The sequence below is a fragment of the Carcharhinus amblyrhynchos genome, chromosome 14 (assembly GCF_965287045.1).
Source record: "Carcharhinus amblyrhynchos chromosome 14, sCarAmb.v2.hapA, whole genome shotgun sequence".
In the NCBI taxonomy this organism is placed as follows: domain Eukaryota; kingdom Metazoa; phylum Chordata; class Chondrichthyes; order Carcharhiniformes; family Carcharhinidae; genus Carcharhinus; species Carcharhinus amblyrhynchos.
In genome coordinates, this window is record NC_137337.1 from 66,410,523 (window position 1) to 66,433,255 (window position 22,733).

The window sequence follows — 22,733 nt, forward strand, 5'->3', positions numbered from 1 at the left end:
GTTACAGGGATACCGTGAGGGAGCAGGGGGAGGGCCTGGGTAAGATGCTCTGTCAGACAGTCAGGGCAGACATGATGGGTCAAATGGCCTCCTCTGCACTATAGGGATTTCTGTAGGTGGCCTTGCAGCAACAGCCGTTTATTTATTCAACATTCTTTAACATTAATGAGAAGGTGCCTTAATAGGGAGGTGCCTTTCCATCTCCCTTACCAAAAATGGTAGGCTGCTACTCCTTTCTTGCTGGAAGGCCTCCTTATTGGCCCTCCAGCTTTAAGAGCCTGCCCAATAAAGTGGATGTTGTGTGCACCTTGTGACCACTAATTGACCAACCGAGGCAAAACCAGCTCCAGGTACCTGCTCCCAAAATGATGCAGGGTTATCATTTGCATTCGACGCTTATCATAAAAGCATAGAATCCTTACAGTGCAGAAGGAGACTATTTGCTCCATCAATTCTGCACTGACTGTCGGAAAGTACAACCTACCAGGCCCTATCCTAGCAGCCCCACGGACTTATCCTGGAAATCCATCTAATCTACACATTGTTGGAGCTTCACGGTGGCACAGCGGTTTGCACTGCTGCCTCACTGCACCAGGGACTCAAGTTCGATTCCTGACTTGGGTCACTATCTGTGTGGAATCTGCATGTTCTCCCCATGTCTGCGTGGGTTTCCTCTGGGTGCTCCGGTTTTCTTTCACAGTCCGAAAGGCGTGCTGATTAGGTGCATTGGCCATACTAAATTCTCCCTCTGTGCCTGAAAAGACACTGGAGTGTGGCGACTAGAGAAGTTTCACAGTAACTTCATTGCAGTGTTAATGTAAGCCTACTTGTGACCCTAATAAATAAACTTTAAACACTGAACACTAACATGGCCAATCCACCTAACCTGCACATTTTTGAAACGAGGAAACCCACTGTGCGAGGAAACCCACACTGACATGGGGAGAACATGCAAACTCCACACAGTCATCCAAGCCCGGAATTGAACCTGGGTTCCTGGTGATGTGAGGCAGCAGGACTAACTACTGTGCCACTGTGCCACCCCAATGATGTGTAGGTTAGGAGGATTGGCAGTATAAATCCATGGGGTTATAGGGATAGAGCCTGGGTAAGATGCTCTGGCGGAGAGTCAATGCAGACTCGATGGGCCAAATGACCTCCTTCTATACTTAGGGATTCTATGATTCTATGGATGTGCAAACTCCACACTGTCACCCAAGTCTGGAATAGAACCTGGGTCCCTGGAGATGTGAGGCAGCAGTGCTAACGACTGATCCCAAATGAAAAACCTCTGGTCCACTGCTGTGGCAAATGAAATCATTTCAATTCATTTGCGTTACACTAAGCATCCTTGGAGCGAATAGAAGCTCCCTCAGTCCGGAACTCTAGAATGGATTGGAGCATTGATCCGAGGGACAGAGGGTCATCGATATTACAGAACGCGCAACCAAATTCCTGACAGCTTTATTTACGAAATTAACTTGAAGAGGGCACTGTATGAATGATGATGCTGCCCCAATCTCTGAAGACAGTATTGTACCTCATTAGCTTCTTAATGGACTCATCTAGGCAAATCTAAAAGGCATAAGGTGATCAGATTTATCTTGAGCGTGAATTAATCATTGGAAGAATTTCCATAATAAATTGACAACGCCTTGCAGTAATTGTCTGCAGCATAACTGTGAGGGTTTGGAAGCTCTGAAGGGAAAGATGTATCTCTGCTCCAGCTCCAGTTTCAGTCTAGCTGTATAATCCATAACAATTACTCAAATTAATTGTTGTCGCAAATGCAAAAGTATGGAAGCGGCAATTGACAATTTTATAATTGAATGGAGGATTTCCAGCTTAGGAGGAGGTTTTATTGAATAAATAAGGAGATGCAGCTCAAACTGACACCAGAGAACGCTGATTTAAGAGAGTTGTCAAAATAACATTCAGCGAGAAATTAAGCAGGTCTCTTTTGAACGCAGCGGGTTGTAATGATCTGGATTGCATTGCCTGAAAGGACGGTGAGCAACAATTCAATAGTGACCTTCAGGAAGGATTTTTAAATTCATTCACAGTATGTGGGTGTCACTGGCAAGGCCAACATTTTATTGTCTATCCCCCATTATAGCCTTCTAAAATTGCGGAAGCCCACGTGGTGCTGGTACGCCCATGGTGCTGTCAGCTAGGGATTTGTAAACTTCTGATCCTGCGCTGATGAAGAAACGGCAATGCGTTTCCGAGTCAGGGTGGCGTGTGACTTGGAAGGGAACCTGGTGGGTGGTGTTCCCATGGAGCTGTCAGCCTTGCCCTGCTATGGTAGAGGGTTTTGGAAGGTATGTCAAAGGAACCTTGATGATTTGCTACAGTGCACCTTGTAGGTGGCACAAACACTGCAAACCATCGTGCATCAGTGTTGGGGTGCCAATCAAACAGGCTGCTGTGTCCTGGATGGGGTTGAGCTTCTTGAGCACTGGAGCTGCACTCGTCCATGTTAGAGTGTAACCAGTGGCAACTTTACATTGGATGTAATGTGACGAATGGGAACAAGCTGTAAGGGTCGGTTGACCCAGTAAACCATGGAACCAATTACAGAATGGTGTAATAGTCAGCTGACCAGCTGACTCACGATAAATAAAAACCTGTATAGAATTGTGTGGAGCTTGGGATGACTCAGGGCAAAGCCCCATGTTTCGAGTAATGAAGTTTCTTTATTGAACCTTTTCTTTGATTTATAAGTTGGAGAAAGCTTTATTCCATTTTTGTTGTCTGCACTTGAAGAGTTATTTCTGATGAGATAATCCAGGCAAGGAGCACAATGGTTAGCACTGCTGCCTCTCAGCACCAGGCATCTAGTTTGGATCAATGTCTGTGTCAAATCTGTATGTTTTGCCTGTGTCTGCGTGGGTTCCCTCCCACAGTCTGAAAGACGTGCTGATTAGGTGCATTGGTCGTGCTAAATTCCCCCTCAGTGTACCCGAACAGGTGCTGGAGTGTGGCGACTTGGGGATTTTCTCCGTAACTTTTTCGCAGTGTTAATGTAAGCCTACTTGTGACACTAATGAATAAACTTTAAAAGATGTTAGCATTATAGCTGCACTGAAACTGCTTGGCTCGGAGTATGGCTAGTTCTGGAGCACTACAATCACAATGCTATCGGGGTCCACAGCCTTTCCTGCACTCAGTGTGCACAGCTATTTCTTGATATTGTGCTGAGTGAATCAAATTAGAACATAGAACATGGAACATTGCAGCACTGTACAGGCCCTTTGGCCCTCAGTGTTATGCCAAGCTGTGTCCAATCCCAAGATCAAGCTATCCCACTCCCTATATTGGCTGAAGACTGGTTGCTATCAGCTGGTGACCTCAGGAAGAGGATCATCCGTCTGTCAGTTCTGACTGAAGATTTTTAGAAAGGCTTCAACCTTGTCTTCTACACTGGTGTGCTGTTGTGTTTTTTTAATGCTCTGGGAGAATGTTTAATAAGAGATAGGCTAGAATTATAATCTGTAAACAATTGTATTGGTTTATTGAAAAAGAGTAAATAGTATGAAAGGAATACAAGAGAGATGAAAAAAAAGCAACATGTCTCACAGCCTTCTGTCTGTGGGGGATGCTGGTAATCAGAGATCATAGAATCCCCACACTGCAGAAGAAGGCCATTCAGCCCATTGATCCTGCACCAACAATCCCACCCAGGCCCACATATTTACGTAACCCCACATATTTACCCTGCTAATCCCCCAGTACAAAAGGCAATTTAGCATGGCCAATCCACCTAATCCGCACATCTTTGGACTATGGGAGGGAACCAGAGGAAACCCACACAGACATAGGGAGAACGTGCAAACTGCACACAGACAGTGACCCACGCCAGGAATCGAACCCGACTCCCTGGAGCTGTGAGGCAGCAGTGCCACTGTGCTGTCCAGATGACCGCTAGTCTGGAGCTCGAGTGGTTATGGGAACCATTCACAATCCGAGTCCAAGGTGAGGTCCAAGTACCCGCATCAAAGCCTTCACTTCTACAGTGTGCGGCAAACAACTTCTGTGTGAGTCCAGGTGTAAACATACTTGGAAAACAATATACAAAGATAATAGCAGATCAACTTGACCTGTGATTGCAGTGATATGGTGCAAAACACAGCTACTTCCAATCTTTATATTCCTACAGTATGCGTGATGCTAAGTTGTCTATGTACCAACTCTTTACTTTCTACACAACTGGTGTGCAGAACTCCTCCGTTATTCAGAATGGGGACGGTTTTGGAGGCAACTGCTCTGGTGATTTATTTCATTACAGCCATTCATGACTGGGTTAGATAACTTTTACACCAACTTTTACAGGTACACCATAGAAAGCATGTTTTCTGATTGTATCGCAGCTTGGCATATCCCCTACTCTGCCCAAGACCGCAAGGAACTACAGAAAGTCATTGTTTGGTAGGTATAGATGTGATTGGCTCAACTTGTGGGCCGAAGGGCCTGTTTGTGCTGTAGTGTTCGATGTTCTATGTTCTATTAATGAAGCCCAGTCCATCATGCAAACCAGCCTCTCATCCATTGACTCTGTCTACACTTCCTGCTGCCTCGGCAAAGCAGCCAGCTTAATTCATGACCCCAAGCACCCTGAACATTCTCTCTTCCACCTTCTTCCATCAGGAAAAAGATATAAAAGACTGAGGTCACATACAAATCGATTCAAGAACAGCTTCTTCTGTGCTGCCATCAAACTTTTGAATGGACTTTCTTTGCATTAAGTTGATCTTTCTCTGCACCCTAGCTATGTAACACTACATTCTGCACTCTCTCCTTTCTTTCTCTATGAACGGTATGCTTTGTCTGTATAGCGCGCAAGAAACAATACTTCTCACTGTCTGTTAATGCATGTGATAATAATTATTCAAATCAAAAAGATACTCCTGCAAAGCTTTGATTATTGCATAGCTTTTCCTAGAACTGACTGCTCCTGCTTTTTGTACATACAGGTAGACCCTGTGTTGTAGTTTCACCAGATTGGCACCTTGTCTTTTGGTTTGCCTGGTGCCCTTTCTGGTATCCTGGGAGATGGTGGGGTCGTGGTGATGTCATCAGTAATCCAGAGGCCTAGGCTAAAACTCTAGGCTCCAATCCCAATTGGTAGAGCTTCATTTGAACTGTTTTGCGTACAAAACGATGAGGGGTGCGGACAGGAAAATCTTGTTTCCCCCGCCGAGGGGTTAATTTTCACGGGCCATAGATTCAAAGTGATTTGGTAGAGGAGTTAGAGGGGACATGAGGAAAATCATCTTCACCCAGAGGGTGGTGGCAGCCTGGAATTCACTGCCTAGGTCGGCGATTGATGCTCAACTCAAGTAAGAGGTTCCTAGATTGGTGTCTAAAGTGCTGTAACCGTCAAGGCTACAGACCAGGTGCTGGGAAATAGATTAAAATGAGAAACATAGAAACATAGAAGATAAGAGCAGGAGGAGGCCATGTGGCCCTTTGAGCCTGCTCCACCATTCATTATGATCATGGCTAATCATCCAATTCAACAACCCAATCTTGCTTTCTCCCTAAAACCTTTGATCCCATTCGCCCCAGGTACTATCTCCAGCCTCCTCTTGAATACATTCAATGTTTTGGCATCAACTACTTCCTGTGGTTAGAATCTTTCTCTCAAAAGCTCATACTTCTAACCTCACCTTCCTTCATTGTAGACGGACTTAATTCAGTGCTGTAAGTATCTGTTCGTGTTATTCTGGAGCTTTCCTCAGCATTGTGGGGGTGGGGTCGGGGCACAAGTGCACTGTGTTTATTCAGATGAGGCCCTCTGTAAAGGAGTTGTCACTTCTAGGCCTGGGATAGGAGCAGCTCTGTGTGCCAGTGTTGGAGGGAGTGCATGTTTAAAGTTTTGGATCACACGCCAACATCACTGAGACAATTTTACCTTGTGGATTCTTACAATGAAATAAAATGGCTGGAAACTATGTGCAGAGTATAACAGGGTGGCACGGTGGCACTGCTGCCTCACAGTGAAGGGACCCGGGATTGACTCCAGCCTTAGGTGACTGTGCGGAGTTTGCACATTCTCCCCGTGTCTGCGTGGGTTTCCTCCAGGCGCTCCAGTTTCCTCCCACTATCCAAAGGTGTGCAGGATAGGTGGATTGACCATGCTAAATTGCCCCTTAGTGTCCCAAGAAGTGTGGGTTAAGGATGTTAGCGGGGTAAAAGCATGGAGTTACGGGGATAAGGCAGGGTGTGGGCCTGGGGAAGATATTCTGTCAGAGAGTCGGTGTGGACTCGATGGACTGAATATCTTCTCTGCACTGTAGGGATTCTATGATTAAGACCAACTGGTGTTGATGGCCAATCCCACTATGCTACTTTTTTAGCACAGCGGGCTGGGAGACTAGCAGTGGCCCATTGTTCAAAGTTTAAAGTTTATTTATTAGCATCATAAGTAGGCTTACATTAACACTGCAATGAAGTTACTGTGCAAATTCCCCACTTGAAGACTGGAGATTCACCTCACATGCTGATAGTGTAGTCATCAACTACAAAACTGAAGAAGAAAACAATACCGGAATTTTACGGGCACTCTGCCACAGGAATCGGAGCGGGCGAGGGATGGAGCAGGGAAAGGCCCATTGACCTCAGGCAGGGCAGTAAAATCCCACCCGATATGACAGGACCATTATTTACCTGAGTCAACCAGGAGGCATGACTCATGGATGATCCATGAGAACAGGATTGGTTTTAGTGGCGATTCTTTCTTGGTCCAAAGGTCTGTGAAACTGATTGGGCTCAGTTTTTATGGAGCAACAGGGTTCCTGCTGCCAGGGCCAAATGCAGAAGGTTGACCCTGCTTCAGGGAGCCTCTGCGCACCTCCCTGGGCCGGAATTCTGGCACCATCAGCACCATACATGCAGCAACTATTTTATATGTATTTTGAACCTAATTAGAGGGCCAGGGACTGAAGTCTCCAAGCTTGCTCACCTTTCCCGCTGTACAACCACCACCAACACCCGACCACCCCCACCACCACCAGGAGTATTTCACTCCAGCAGGGTTGACAACAGCTCCTTACTAATGGAGTGAAGGGCAGAGGGTCGGGCACAGGAAGGGTGCCCCCTGGGCATTGCCAGTCTGACAGTGCCAGCCTGGGCATTCTGGCACTGCCCAAAGTGCCAACGCCTGGAAACTCACACTGAAAAAGCTAGCGTGATTTACTCCAGTTTTTACGTGAAGAATTTTTTTTGGGGGGAGAATCGTCCCTGAGTATTTGCTCATTCGTGCCAAAAACATTGACAAGTATGTCAACAAATTGGCCCATGTTCTACTCGTGATATGGAGTCAGAAGGTTACAAGTTCAAGCCCCACTTTGGGGACTTGAGAGCATATCCCAGCTGACATGCCATTGTACAACTGAGGGTATGCTGCACTGTCAATGGTGCTTTGTTCTCAGTATAACATTAATGCAGCGCCCTGTCAGCTCTCCCAAGTGGACGTAAAGCAATGGCAGCACTATCTCGAAGGAGAAAAAGGAAGTTTATAGAATCTCTACAGTGCAGAAGGAAGCCATTTAGCCCATCGAGTCTGCATCAACCACAATCTCATCCAGGCCTTATTCCCATAACCCCACATATTTACCCTTTCTAGCCCTCCGACACTAAGAGTCAATTTAGCATGGACAACCCACCTAATCTGCACGTCTTTGGACTGTGGGAGGAAATCCACACAGACACAGGGAGAATGTGCAAGCTCCACACAGACAATGACCCAAGCCAGGAATCGAACCCTCGTCCCTGGTGCTGTGAAGCAGTGGTGCTAACCACTGTGCCACCATGTCACCCTCCTTATTCCTGGACAGTATTCAACTTGCAACCAACATCAATTAAAAAGAAATCTATTAAACATTTTCATATTGTGGGGCGCTTTCTGTGTGCAAATTGGTTGTCATATTTCCCTTATTACAACAGTGACTACATTTTGAAAGTTCTGTTGTTGATGGAGATAAGGAAAAGTGTTATAGAAAAGGCAAGTTCTTTCCTTTTTCCAATACATAATAAGCAAAATATGTTGTTGATTCCCTCGGGGCCAAGGCTGCTCCCAGGGAAGCTCCTTATAAACCATTTTACTTTGCAAAAGTCACAAGCAGTGAACTTCAGCAATTCATTCTCTTGACGTAATTTGAAATTATTCAGACATGAGTAATAACCGATTCTTAAAAATACTGTTTTTTCTTAAATTAAAATGAGTTGCCTGTTGACAGGGAAAGTGCGGAGGAGAACAAAAGTATTTCTGACTGGTCCAAGGGCAATTGAGGGAGCAGTTCTGCTGAAGAACACTGTCAGCCTCTGTTAGTGCAAATTCGCATCAGGTTTATTTTTCTCCCAGTAAGCAGTGGCTGGACTTATACCTGTCCCAGTGCTGGCTCAATGTTAAACATAAAGAGGCTTTAAGGGAATAATTCACTCACCCCCAGCTCAGTTTCATTTCATCTTTATGTATTGTGTTAACCTAAGTAATACATTCTGCAAAAAATTGTATCACAGCTTGGTTTGTCTCCTGCTCCGTCCAAGACTGCAATAAACTACAAAGGGTTGTGAGCATAGCCCAGTCTATTATGCAAACCAGCCTCCCATCCGTTCACTCTATCTACACTTCCCGCTACTTCAGAAAAGCAGACAGTATAATCAAGGACCCCATGTGCCCCCCAAAAATTGTCTCTTTCACCTTCTTCCGTTGGGAAAAAGATACAAATGTCTGATCAGGTAGCAACCGACTCAAGAACAGCTTCTCCCCTGCTGCCATCAGAGTTTTAAATGGACCCATCTCACATTAAGTTGATCTTTCTCTACACCCTTGCTGGAAATCTCCCCAAAAAATTCTAATTTATGTGAAAACTGGAGTAAATCACACTGTTTTTTTCCAGTGGGAGTTCAGAGAAGAATCTCCCACAGTCTGTGCACTGCAGAGTCAACCGGTGTGGATATCTTTACAAATTAGGAGGCAGGTCCCATTCCCACTGGAAAGGCTGAAACCAGTGTGCTGAGTGGACCACTGCTCATGCGTCGATCTGTCAGTGCCGAGATTGGCGCGTGCATATTCACGACCAGCCCGTGATCCCCGCCATGCTAGCCCTCCGATCACCCGTGGCCCAATTGCTGGCTCTCTCCCAACTAATCCCGGACCAGCCCCGAACACCCGCTGCCCCGATCTCCAGGCCCACCGATCACCCCCCCTGCCCTTCCCCTATCTGCCCTGCTCCCTGGTGTTGCCCCATTCCTAATGGGCAATGCCAAATGCACTTTGCCCCTTGGGCAGAACAGGCTGGCACTGCCAATGCTCAGGAGGTACTCCTCCCCACTGCCCGACTGCCTAGGAGGGTCCCGATTGCCCCCCACCCTTCACTCCAGCGGGTTTGGACTACTAGTTTCCTGCTATTGGGGGGGCTATTGTAATCTCTACTGGAGTGAACCACTCTGGGGTGGGGCGCGAGATGCTAGTGGGCATGGAGACTTCAGTCAGGCAGTGAGAATCTCCTGGCCAGTTGTGCTAAAAAATTAGCGCAGTGGGATGAGAGAATCATGGTCCCTAGCTATGACTGTAACACTACATTCTGCACCCTCTCCTTTCCTTCTCTATGAACGGTATGCTTTGTCTGTTATAGTGCACAAGAAACAATACTTTTCACTGTAAGCTAACACATGTGACGATAATAAATTAAATCCAATCAAACCAAATCAAATCAAATCAGATTAAGCAATATTAATTTCCCACAATTTTGTGGGGGGGGTTGGGTGCTTGATTTAAAATTGGGAGCCGGTGTGTGGGTTCTCCAAGGATCTGCAGTGACAGGGACTGTTGGCCCTACAAGGTGACTATTCTTTTCAGCACTCTATGTGGATCGAGCAGAGCCAATGTTCTCCCAGTCACTCAACAAGTTTTCAGCTTCACCCATCACCATCCACCCCGCCCACCACAGCCCCCCCCACCCACAGCAGCAACCCCCCCAAACCCCTCCTCGCATGCCCCCAGCCCACCCTCCCCCGCCCCCACCTACCCAAACCCCATCGAAGTCTCTCGCACCGGACCCAATGCCCGGGGACTGATGCATTGACACAGCTTCAGAGTGAAGGGACGACCCTTTAGAACCGAGGTGAGGAGGAATTTCTTCAGCCAGAGGGTAGTGAATCTGCGGAATTCATTGTCACAGAAGGCTGTGGAGGCCAGGTCATTGTGTGTATTAAAGACAGAGATAAATAGGTTCTTTATTGGTAAGGGGATCAAATGTTATGGGGAAAGGGCGGGAGGAAGGGGCTGAGAACAGACTTGATGGGTTGAATGGACTATACTGCCCTTATATCTTATGGTTTTATGACTACATCCTTCTCATGCCTATGGGCTAGTTGGCCAGGCTGTCCATTTGGCAAGGCACTGGACAGAAAATAGAGCCTAACAAACATTAATGTGGTCCTACTGTTGAGTTCAGCAGTCCCACATGGCACAATAATTAGCACTGCGGTTTCACAGTGCCAGAGAGCTGGGTTCAGTTCCAGCCTTGGGTCACTGTCTGTGTAGAGTCTGCACTTTCTTCCCATGTCTGCGTGGGTTTCCTCTTGGGCGCTCCAGTTTCTTCCCACAGTCCAAAGCTGTGCGGTTAGGTTGATTGGCCATGGTAAATCGTCCCTTAGTGTCAGGGGGATTAGCAGGGTATATACATGGGGTTACGGGAATAGGGCCTGGGTGGGATTGTGGTTAGTGGAGATGTGATGGGCCGAAGGCCTCCTTTTGAACTGTAAGGATTCTACAATTCTCATTCTCAACAGCATTGGGCTCCTTCAGGCTTCCCACACCACCACCACCACCCCCACCTCCTACCCCCCTGTACATAACAGCCCCTGTACAGGTGCGGTACACATGAGGTAGAAGACAGTTCACTCCTGTAGGCTATAAGATGTGTTGAATCCCTATAATACAGAACATAAGAACATAAGAAATAGGAGCAGGAATAGGCCATCCAGCCCTTCGAGCCTGCCCCGCCTTTCAATAAGATCATGGCTGATCTGAAGTGGATCAGTTCCACTTTCCTGCTTTCTCCCCATAACCCTAAATTCCCCTGTCTATCAAAAACCTATCTACCCTTGTCTTAAATATATTTAGCGAGGTAGCCTCCACCACTTCAACGGGCAGAGAATTCCAGAGATTCACCACCCTTTGAGTGAAGAAGTTCCTCCTCAACTCCAATCTAAACTGCCCCCCCCCTTGTCTTGAGGCTGTGTCCTCTAGTCCTGCTACCCTTTCTAAGTGGGAAAAATCTCTCTACCTCTACCCTATCCATCCCCTTCATTATCTTATAAGTCTCTATAAGATCCCCCCTCTTCCTCCTAAACTCCAACGAGTACATACCTAGTCTATTTAGTCTCTCTTCATAGTCCAACCCCCTCATCTCTGGTATCAGCCTGGTGAACCTCTTCTGCACTCCCTCCAAGGCCAAAATATCCTTCCGCAAGTGGGGTAACCAAAACTGCACACAGTACTCCAGCTGCGGCCTCACCAGTGCCCTGTACAGTTGCAGCAAGACCTCCCTGCTTTTATATTCTATCCCCCTCGCTATAAAGGCCAGCATCCCATTCGCCTTCTTGATCACCTGCTGTACCTGCAGACTGGGTTTTTGCGACTTGTGCACAAGGACCCCCAGGTCCCTCTGCACCGTAGCATGCTGAAGAAGGCTATTCAGCCCATTGAGCCTGCATCGAGAACGATCCCAGCCTTTTCCCGTAACCCCACCTATTTACCCTGCTAATGCCCCTGAAACTATGGTCAATTAGCATGGTCAATCAACCTAACCCGCACATCTTTGGACTGTGGGAGGAAACCAGAGCACCTGGAGGAAACCCACTCAGACACGGGGGGAAGGTGCAAGCTCCACACAGACAGCGACCTGAGGCTGGGAATTGAATCCGGATCCCTGGCACTGTGAGGCAGCAGTGCTAACCACTGTCTACCGTGCTGTCATGTGTATCTCAATGTCACCAGATTGCTGACTAGATGATTTTTTTATTAATCCGATCAAAATTAATGGATGGAGGATAGGTTTTTACACCTGTTTGTGTGTGAAGAGCAGACAGAATTGGCAGATGAGTCTCTATATTTATCAAGCTGAGGAAATGGACGCATATTTAAGAAAGGAAATTTGAATTGAACCTAGCAGTTGCATTGAGCTTTCTTCTCTGTGATTGTTGTCATCTGCAAATTTTAACCTCCGCATCTACAAGCTGCGATGTGTTTAAATAACTTATGTGGTGGGTCGCATGCAGGGAGAAAAGAGGTCTCATATCAACCCTCCCTCCATTATACAAAACAGGCTGATTCAGTTGGCTGTTTGAGGGATAATTGCCACATGTCTGGAGCCAGGATCTGTGCTGGGTGATTTATATTTACACATAACCAACAGCCGAACAAAATATGTCACTGAGAATACGAATGATGAATTGATATCATTACTGCTTCAGCTGCTGGGCTTGGCGGGAGGGGCAGAGGGTGGTGGTGGTGCTGGGGACCTTAGGCAGGCAAGTGGAACTGGGGAATTGAGGGCAAATTGAGGCAGGAATCAAAATGTAGACCATTTCTCACACATTGTCGGGGCTTGGTTTTCCAACATTTGCTCTGTAACAAGTGCCTTCGGATAATTTGGATGGGAGGTTGAAAGAATTCCTGGCTGTTATGTATGTTGGACATGATGTGGGACACGTCTGTGCTTTATATGCTCTGTCTGAGGCCAGAACTCTCCATTCACCTGACGAAGAGGGAAGCCTCGAAAGCTTGTGAGTCTATTATCAAATAAATCGGTTGGACTAAAGCCTGGTGTTGTCAGACTTTTTACTGTTTTTAATGTATGTTGGACGCATACCCCTTTAAGAGAGTGGGTCAGGTGAGCTGGGGTACAATCTCCGCCCTAGGTGGGGCCTGCCAAGCCAGCCTTGTGCTGACAGCACCATAGTCGCGATGTTAAATAAACAGTTCCAGTTCATTTACGCTGACTTACCTTGTGGCCTCCTTGTAGTCCATCACCAGAATTCTTCCAAAAAAATTCCAGGAGCAAGCTTGGCTCAGAGAATGGCATTCTCCATTGGCCTCGAGCGGAGTCGTATGAACCTTGGGTAGACGTTGGTAAAATTCCATGCTGTGTGTCGAATTTGCATAAAAACTGGAGTAATTCAGGCTGGTTTTTTCAGTGGGAGCTCAGGGAAGAATCTCCCACACCCTGTGCACCGCAGTGGCCACCAGCGTGAATTTTGTTAAACCTCAGGGGCAGGGCCGATTCCTGCTGCAGAAATTGCACTGAGCGGGCCACTGTACATGCATCAGTCTGTCAGTGCTGAGATCGGCGCATGCTCAGTGGCCCCACATTGCTGGCCCTCTGCCCCTCTACAGCCCAATCACTGACCCTTCCAATCATTCCCAGCCTGTCCCGATCTCCAGTCCCTTCCCATCAAGCTCTCCCCCCCCTGCCCCCCCAGCAGTTCCGATCCTCCCCAGAAGGCTCACCTCCCTTCCCCACCCCGCTCCAATTGCTGGACTCCCTCCTTCCCCCACCAATTCATATGCAAAGTGGCAGCAGGACTCCCCACCCCCACTGATTGCCCCCTAGGACCAGCCCCATCAGGCCTCACCCCCCCCCCCCCCCAATATGTCCTGCCCCCTCTGGTCCCACCCCCTTGGCACTGGCAGGCAGTGCCAAAGTGCCCCCACTTTGCCCCTTGGGCAGTGCCAGGGGGAACAGGCTGGCACCAACAAGGTTGGCAATGTCCAGAGACGCCCCATCCCTCCATGTTTGACCCTCTGGGGGGGCCCCACATGCACCCCCTTCACTCCAGCTGGGTTGGGCAGCTAGCTCCATGAAAGTGGGGAGTTAATGTAAACCCTGCTAGAGTGAACCACTCTGGTGAAGGTGGGGGTTAGGGAGATGGTAGCGGACCTGGAGACTTCAATTCTGGACCGGTTAATCACACTGAAATTACATTGAAATCCACCCCCCCCCCCGCGCCGTGAATATCTAATGCAGCTCCGTGACTCTCACCATTAAACAGCAACAGCATCCTCGCTCTGTCATCTCTTTATTTTCCAACCACATCTATCTGCCCCACGTACTATGCCTCATAGCCATTTCTAAGCACCGTCATCCCTTGTTGCTTAAACTCCTGTTGGTATGTTTCACCTCTCATATTGTTGAGTCTGAGGGCACAGAGCGTGGAGCCATTCAGCCCAATATATACACACTGTCTCTCCTGCTCATTCCCCCATATCATAGAATCCCCACAGTGCGGAAGGAGGACGGGGAGGAGATGGCCTAGCAGTATTATTGCTGGGTTGTTAATCCAGAAACTCAGCGAACGTTCTGAGAACCTGAGTTCGAATCCCACCACGGCAGATAGTGAAATTTGAATTGAATAAAAAAATTAATATAACTGGAATTAAGAATCGGATGATGACGATGAAAGCATTGTTGATTGTTGGGAAAACCCATCTGGTAGGAATTCTGCCGTCCTTATCTGGTTTGGCCTAGATGTGACTCCAGAGCCACAGTAATATGGTTGATTAACAACTGCCTTTGACTAACTAGGGATGGGTAATAAATGTTGGCCAGCCAGTGACACCCATATCCCATGGATGAATTTTTCAAAGGGCCATTCGGCCCATTGGTTCTGCACTAACTCTCTGAACAGCATCTTACCCAGGCCTACTCCCCCACCTTTTCCCCATAACCTTATGCATTTTATCATGGCTAATCCATCTAACCTACACATCTTTGGTCACCAAAGGAAAATTTAGCATGGCCAATCCACCTAACCTGCACATCTTTGGACTGCGCGAGGAAACCGCAGAACACTGTGGAAATCCACACAGACACGGGGAGAATGCACAGTCTCCACACAGTCACCCAAGGCCGGAATCGAACCCGGGTCTCTGGCGCTGTGAGGCAACAGTGCTAATCACTGTGCTGCCTTTCAGTTTACTCCCCTTTGAGTATTCACTTCATTCCCTTCTGAAAATTCCAATTGAATCTGCTCCCATCACCCTTCCAGGCGGTGAGTTCCACATCAGAATGCCTGAAAATAAAAGCTCTCCTCATCTGCTGCTCAGTCTTTTGCAAATGACCTGAGATTTGAATCATTTGGTTCCTGGCTCTTCTGTTGGTGCAAACAGTTTCTCCCTACTTTATTTTTCTTTCAGAACCTGTCACGATACTGAACAATCAAATCTCTGCTGAACCTTCTCAACTCAAAAGGAGAACACTCACAGTTTCTCCAGGCTGCCAACAGAATCTGCCATCCGATTTTCTTGTATTGTTCTTGTCATGTTCCTCTGTGCCTTTTATGAAGTCTCACAACACCAGGTTAAAGTCCAACAAGTTTACTTGGAATCACGAGCTTTTGGAGCACTGCTCCTTCATCAGGTGAGTGATGAAGTGAGTGACGAAGCACTCACCTGATGAAAGAGCAGCGCTCCGAAAGCTCGTGATTCCAAATAAACTTGTTGGACTTTAATCTGTAGTTGAGAGACTTCTTACCATGACCACCCCAGTCTGACACTGGCATCTCCACATCATGTGCCTTTAAACACTCACACCTCATAGCTTGCACAAGCTTCCAGCCATTTGACCATGATAGTTGGGGCTGCCAATCTTCCAGGATTGGCCTGGGATATCCAGGAATTGAAGATCAAAATCCAGGACACTGCTGAGCGCAACCCTATAGAAAAAGATGGCTTTGGTTTGGTCATTTTCTTTGAACATTTCTCCTTAGCAGATATAAAAATATTGAAAATGGGGGAAAATAAGACCTGGGGATCCATGATCCAATGGGTCAAGAGACTTCTTGCTTTCTAATAGGAGTAGGAAGTGCATCCTGAGGTGGATGTGTTGGCTGGCCAATGGCTAGAGTGTGGAGGCAAGTCATGTGATGGTGCCACCAGGAATACATTTAATCGCAGTTAGCAACCCAAAATGGAAGCTGCCTCACCCAAACATGCTGAGCCACACGGACTGTCATGCGATTTGATTTATTATTGTCACATGTATTGGGATACGGTGAAAAGTATTGTTTCTTGTGTGCTATACAGACAAAACATACCGTTTGTAGGGAAGGAGAGAGTGCAGAATGTAGTGTTACAGCTGTAGCTAGGGTGTAGAGGGAGATCAACTTAATGCAAGGTAAGTCCATTCAAAAGTCTGACAGCAGCAGGGAAGAAGCTGTTCTTGAGTCAGTTGGTACGTGACTTTAGACTTTTGTACCTTTTTCCCTACGGAAGAAGATAGAAGAGAGAATGTCCGGGGTGCGTGTGGACCTTCCCTTGACATGCTTCCCCCTCCTTTGCTGGGCAAAGTCACTTGACATCAGAGGCAGGAAGAGCAAACCTGCTGGGGGAGGGGTGGCTACACATTGTCACCCTGATGGAGGAGACGGGGGGGGGCACCATTGTTGACGGGGCCATGATAGGAGCTGTGGCCAGTGGCAGATCTGTGAACATCGAAGGTGGTACAAGGTGAGATGACCTGAACCCCTTCCCCATATCCCCCACTGCAGCATGTATTACAGTGATGGAGGTGACCCGCCATTTGCCAGCAGTGGGGTCTTCCATTTCTGCCATTTTTCCCGTTGGTCGCAACCTCCACAGCTGGGGAATGGTGGGGTGGGGCACCATTGGCAGGACTGGAAGATTCTGCTGGCGGGAATGGCTGGAAACTTTTGGTGACTATCTTTATGCCTAATCCCCCTCTTCACATCATACTTCCATCCCAATCCCCCCCCCAGTCTCTGCTGGTTTAAAGCTATGGATGGTGTAATTTTGTCCCTCTTATCTTCCAACACTCGTCCTCAACACAACGCCAATATGATGCTGCAACAGGTCCACAGGAGATGACATCTCCCTGGCCCTGCACTTAACCCTTGAACACCTGAATAACAAAGACCCTACTTCAGACTCGTTTTTATTCACTACAGCTCAGCCCTCAACACCTTTATTCCTACAAATCTCATCCCCCAAACTCCCCAGCTTGGGGCTTGGCTCCTCCCTCAGTGACTGGATCCTGAACTTCCTAACCCACAGATGGTAATCAGTAAGGACAGGCAACAACACCTCCATGATCATCCTCAACACCGGTGCCCCACAAGGCTGTGTCCTCAGCCTCTCACTATTCTCCTTATACACCATAGAAAGCATTCTTTCTGGTTATATCACAGCTTGGTATGGCTCCTACTCTGTCCAAAACCACAAGAAACTACAAAGGGTAATGAACAAAGCCAGTCAATCACTCAACCCAGCCTCCCATCCATTGTCTCTGTCTACACTTCCCGCTGCCTCGGAAAAGCAGCCTGCATAATAAAGGATACCACGTTCCACAGACACACTTTCACTCTTCAAACAGTGCAGGAGAGGGTTAATATACAGAAACAGCAGACAGTGCAGGAGAGGGTTAATATACAGAAACAGCAGACAGTGCAGGAGAGGTTTAATATACAGAAACACCAGAGAGTGCGGGAGAGGGTTAATATAGAGAAGCAGCAGACAGTGCAGGAGAGGGTTAAAATATGGCAACACCAGACAGTGCAGGAGAGGGTTAATATACAGAAACACCAGGGAGTGCGGGAGAGGGTTAATATACAGAAACAGCAGACAGTGCAGGAGAGGGTAATATATAGAAACAGCAGACAGTGCAGGAGAGGGTTAATATACAGAAACAGCAGACTGTGCAGTAGGGGGTTAAGATACAGAAACAACAGAGAGTGCAGGAGAGGGTTAATATACAGAAACACCAGAGAGTGCAGGAGAGAGTTAATATACAGAAACATCAGGCAGTGCAGGCATGGTTAATGCACAGAAACAGCAGACAGTGCAGGAAAGGGTTAATATACAGAAACATCAGGCAGTGCAGGAGAGGGTTAATATACAGAAACATCAGGCAGTGCAGGAGAGGGTTAATATACAGAAACAGCAGACAGTGCAGGAGAGGGTTAATATACAGAAACATCAGACAGTGCAGGAGAGGGTTAATATATAGAAACAGCAGACAGTGCAGGAGAGGGTTAATATACAGAAACGCCAGAGAGTGTGGGAGAGGGTTAATATAGAGAAACAGCAGACAGTGCAGGAGAGGGTTAATATACAGAAACAGCAGGCAGTGCATGAGAGGGTTAATATACAGAAACAGCAAACAGTGCAGGAGAGGGTTAATATACAGAAACATCAGGCAGTGTTAATGCACAGAAACAGCAGACAGTGCAGGAGAGGGTTAATTTACAGAAACAGCAGACAGTGCAGGAGAGGGTTAATATATAGAAACAGCAGACAGTGCAGGAGAGGGTTAATATACAGAAACAGCTGGCAGTGCAGGAGAGGGTTAATATATAGAAACAGCAGACAGTGCAGGAGAGGGTTAATATACAGAAACAGCTGGCAGTGCAGGAGAGGGTTAATATACAGAAACATCAGGCAGTGTTAATGCACAGAAACAGCAGACAGTGCAGGAGAGGGTTAATTTACAGAAAAAGCAGACAGTGCAGGAGAGGGTAATATATAGAAACAGCAGACAGTGCAGGAGAGGGTTAATATACAGAAACAGCAGACTGTGCAGTAGGGGGTTAATATACAGAAACAGCAGACAGTGCAGGAGAGGTTAATATACAGAAACATCAGGCAGTGCAGGCAGTGTTAATGCACAAAAACAGCAGACAGTGCAGGAGAGGGTTAACATACAGAAACATCAGAGAGTGCGGGAGAGGGTTAATATAGAGAAACAGCAGACAGTGCCGGAGAGGGTTAATATAGAGAAACAGCAGACAGTGCAGGAGAGGGTTAATATACAGAAACAGCAGAGAGTGCGGGAGAGGGTTAATATACAGAAACATCAGGCAGTGCAGGAGAGGGTTAACATACAGAAACATCAGGCAGTGCAGGAGAGGGTTAATATACAGAAACATCAGGCAATGCAGGAGTGGGCTAATATATAGAAACAGCAGGCAGGGTTAATGCACAGAAACAGCAGACAGTGCAGGAAAGGGTTAATATACAGAAACATCAGGTAGTGCAGGAGAGGGTTAATATACAGAAACAGCAGACAGTGCAGGAGAGGGTTAATATACAGAAACATCAGGCAGTGCAGGAGTGGGCTAATATATAGAAACAGCAGACAGTGCAGGAGAGGGTTAATATACAGAAACATCAGGCAGTGCAGGAGTGGGTTAATATACAGAAACAGCAGACAGTGCAGGAGAGGGTTAATTTACAGAAACAGCAGACAGTGCAGGAGAGGGTTAATATATAGAAACAGCTGGCAGTGCAGGAGAGGGTTAATATACAGAAACATCAGGTAGTGCAGGCAGTGTTAATGCACAGAAACAGCAGACAGTGCAGGAGAGGGTTTATATACAGAAACATCAGGCAGTGCAGGCAGTGTTAATGCACAGAAACAGCAGACAGTGCAGGAGAGGGTTAATTTACAGAAACAGCAGACAGTGCAGGAGAGGGTAATATATAGAAACAGCAGACAGTGCAGGAGAGGGTTAATATACAGAAACAGCAGACTGTGCAGTAGGGGGTTAATATACAGAAACAGCAGACAGTGCAGGAGAGGTTAATATACAGAAACATCAGGCAGTGCAGGCAGTGTTAATGCACAGAAACAGCAGACAGTGCAGGAGAGGGTTAACATACAGAAACATCAGAGAGTGCGGGAGAGGGTTAATATAGAGAAACAGCAGACAGTGCAGGAGAGGGTTAAAATAGAGAAACAGCAGACAGTGCAGGAGAGGGTTAATATACAGAAACAGCAGACAGTGCAGGAGAGGGTAAATATACAGAAACATCAGGCAGTGCAGGAGAGGGTTAACATACAGAAACATCAGGCAGTGCAGGAGAGGGTTAATATACAGAAACATCAGGCAGTGCAGGAGTGGGCTAATATATAGAAACAGCAGGCAGGGTTAATGCACAGAAACAGCAGACAGTGCAGGAAAGGGTTAATATACAGAAACATCAGGCAGTGCAGGAGAGGGTTAATATACAGAAACAGCAGACAGTGCAGGAGAGGGTTAATATACAGAAACATCAGACAGTGCAGGAGTGGGCTAATATATAGAAACAGCAGACAGTGCAGGAGAGGGTTAATATACAGAAACATCAGGCAGTGCAGGAGTGGGTTAATATACAGAAACAGCAGACAGTGCAGGAGAGGGTTAATATACAGAAACATCAGGCAGTGCAGGAGTGGGCTAATATATAGAAACAGCAGACAGTGCAGGAGTGGGTTAATATACAGAAACAGCAGACAGTGCAGGAGTGGGCTAATATATAGAAACAGCAGACAGTGCAGGAGAGGGTTAATATACAGAAACATCAGGCAGTGCAGGAGTGGGTTAATATATAGAAACAGCAGACAGTGCAGGCAGGGTTAATGCACAGAAACAGCAGACAGTGCAGGAGAGGGTTAAAATACAGAAACACCCACAGTTCCCTGTGTTTGGGTATATGTGACCCAATTAATGAATGTAATTTCCTTACAGAGTCACAACTGAGATTCCTCCTCCTGCCTTGTTGCCTCACACATTTTGTCCTTGTGCCGATGGGTTGCATTGCCTTCGTGACCTACTGCATCCCTTCGTGACCTACTGCATCCCTTTTAATGACACCTCTGCACCTTTCTCCCACTTAGTGCACTCGGATCCCCAATGCCCCATGTCCACGCGAGGTGTGCATAGCTCCAGGTGAAGCAAAGCTTGGACACCTGAGAGAAATGTCATGCATGAACTGAGAGTAGACCTACGCTACACATTTCAACTGAGTTTAGAGAATCTGATCCCATCCTTCAATATGCTTCTGCCCATTTCCCTCTGCTTCAGCATTAGTCATGATATTGATTTATTCCATTACCCAATCCAACATATCAAAAACAAAATGAAATTACAAACTGCCAGAGAATATCAATCTGATTTGTCATAATGCCTCCTCTTCGGAGATATTTGCTCGTAAGAATCAATGTGAAATTAGTTGCCAACTCTCAGGTTGATGAACACTGATTGCCTGCCTTAAAATCCTACCAAGAATCCGGAAACCAATGAAGAAAGGATCTGGCTTTATAGATTCATCCTCTGCATATGATTTGATTTGTTTTGATTTATTATTGTCATATGTATTAGTACGCAGATGGAGGGTATATTGCTACTGGTGCTGCAGCAATAATCTCTCCCTCAATAATCCAGGATGCCTCAAGCTAGCTCCCCCCACTCCACTGCAGTCCCGGGGGCCTAAGGCCCATGATGCAGTCCCCACTGACCACCCCCCCCCCCATTCACCTAGACTGATCACAATCGCCATTCTTTCTCCCCTGATTGCAGGCAGAGTGGCAGTGGGCCTCCCTTCCCCTCCCTCCCTCACAATCTCAGGCAGAATGGCAGAGGGTCCGCTCCCCACTTTGGCCTCCCCCCCCCCCCATTGGCCTACCCCCACAGTCCCCAATCCCCTCGTTGGACACACTTCCTGGCCTGTCCCATTGGCCCACTCCCATTTGATGCCACTCCCTGGCCAGCCCCCCCATTGGCCTTGTCCTTTGGCACTGGTCCCACAGGCCCCACCCCCCTGGCATTGCCTGGTGGGTATTGCCCAGATGCACTGGGCAATGGTACTCCTCCAGGGTTCAGAATGAGCAACCAGAATGCTGAACTTCTCAAAACACCCGATGGTGAGAGTATTGACTCCATCGCGGGGAAAGGCAAAATCCACTATGTTAAATATTGCCAGCTGCAATACAAAACACAAAGTGAAGATCCACAGTGGAGCAAAGTACAATGTCTTGCCCTCGCAATTTCTGTTGGAAATCAACACATGTATTACACCAGATTCCCCACAACCAAGGTAAATCTCATGGCATAGAGTAGACAAACCGTCCTTAAAGAAGGTGTGGCCTCTCTCCACTGCACACCAGGCAACTCACAATTTAATATGGTCAATTGAGACTTAAATCTGCTCCCAGATATCATTGCATTGGGGCTAATCCACACTCTGCAGCATCAGGCCCCAGAGATGCTCGAATACAATAAACTGTTTAACAATGAGAAGCTACCCATCGTATATCTGATGAGGTTGGATGATTTGGTAACATCTGTTCTCTGTGCTACAAGAAGAATGCTCTTCACGATGAAACAGGAAGTTGATAATGAGCTGGACTGGATGACATGACTGGGTGTCATAGTGCCCTGGATGAGGCCACAGAGTGGTATCAGTGATGATGGCTGCGGTAAAGAAAGATGGCACAATCAGGATCTGCATCGAACCAGTTCACCTAAATGTCACACTGCTGAGGTTTCATCACCACTCCAGGATCAAATTGGCTGCGGACCATGGCTGTCCATAAGATATAGGAGCTGAACTAGGCCATTCGGCTCATCAAGTCTGCCCAGCCATTCAATCATGGCTGATATGATTCTCATTCCTATTCTCCTGCCTTCTCTCTGTAACCCTTGATCCCCTTATTGCTCGAGAACTTATCTCTGTCTTAAAGACATTCCCCAGCATACCCTCTCATTCTATCTTTTACTCTCATCCTATGCTTCTGAAACTGTACTAAATGCTTATAAACTCTCTAACAATGAATGGGCCTATCTTGCATTAAGTTGATCTTTCTCTACACCCTAATTATGGCTATAACACTACATTCTGTACCCTCTCCTTCCCTTCTCTATGAATGGTATGCTTTGTATGTATA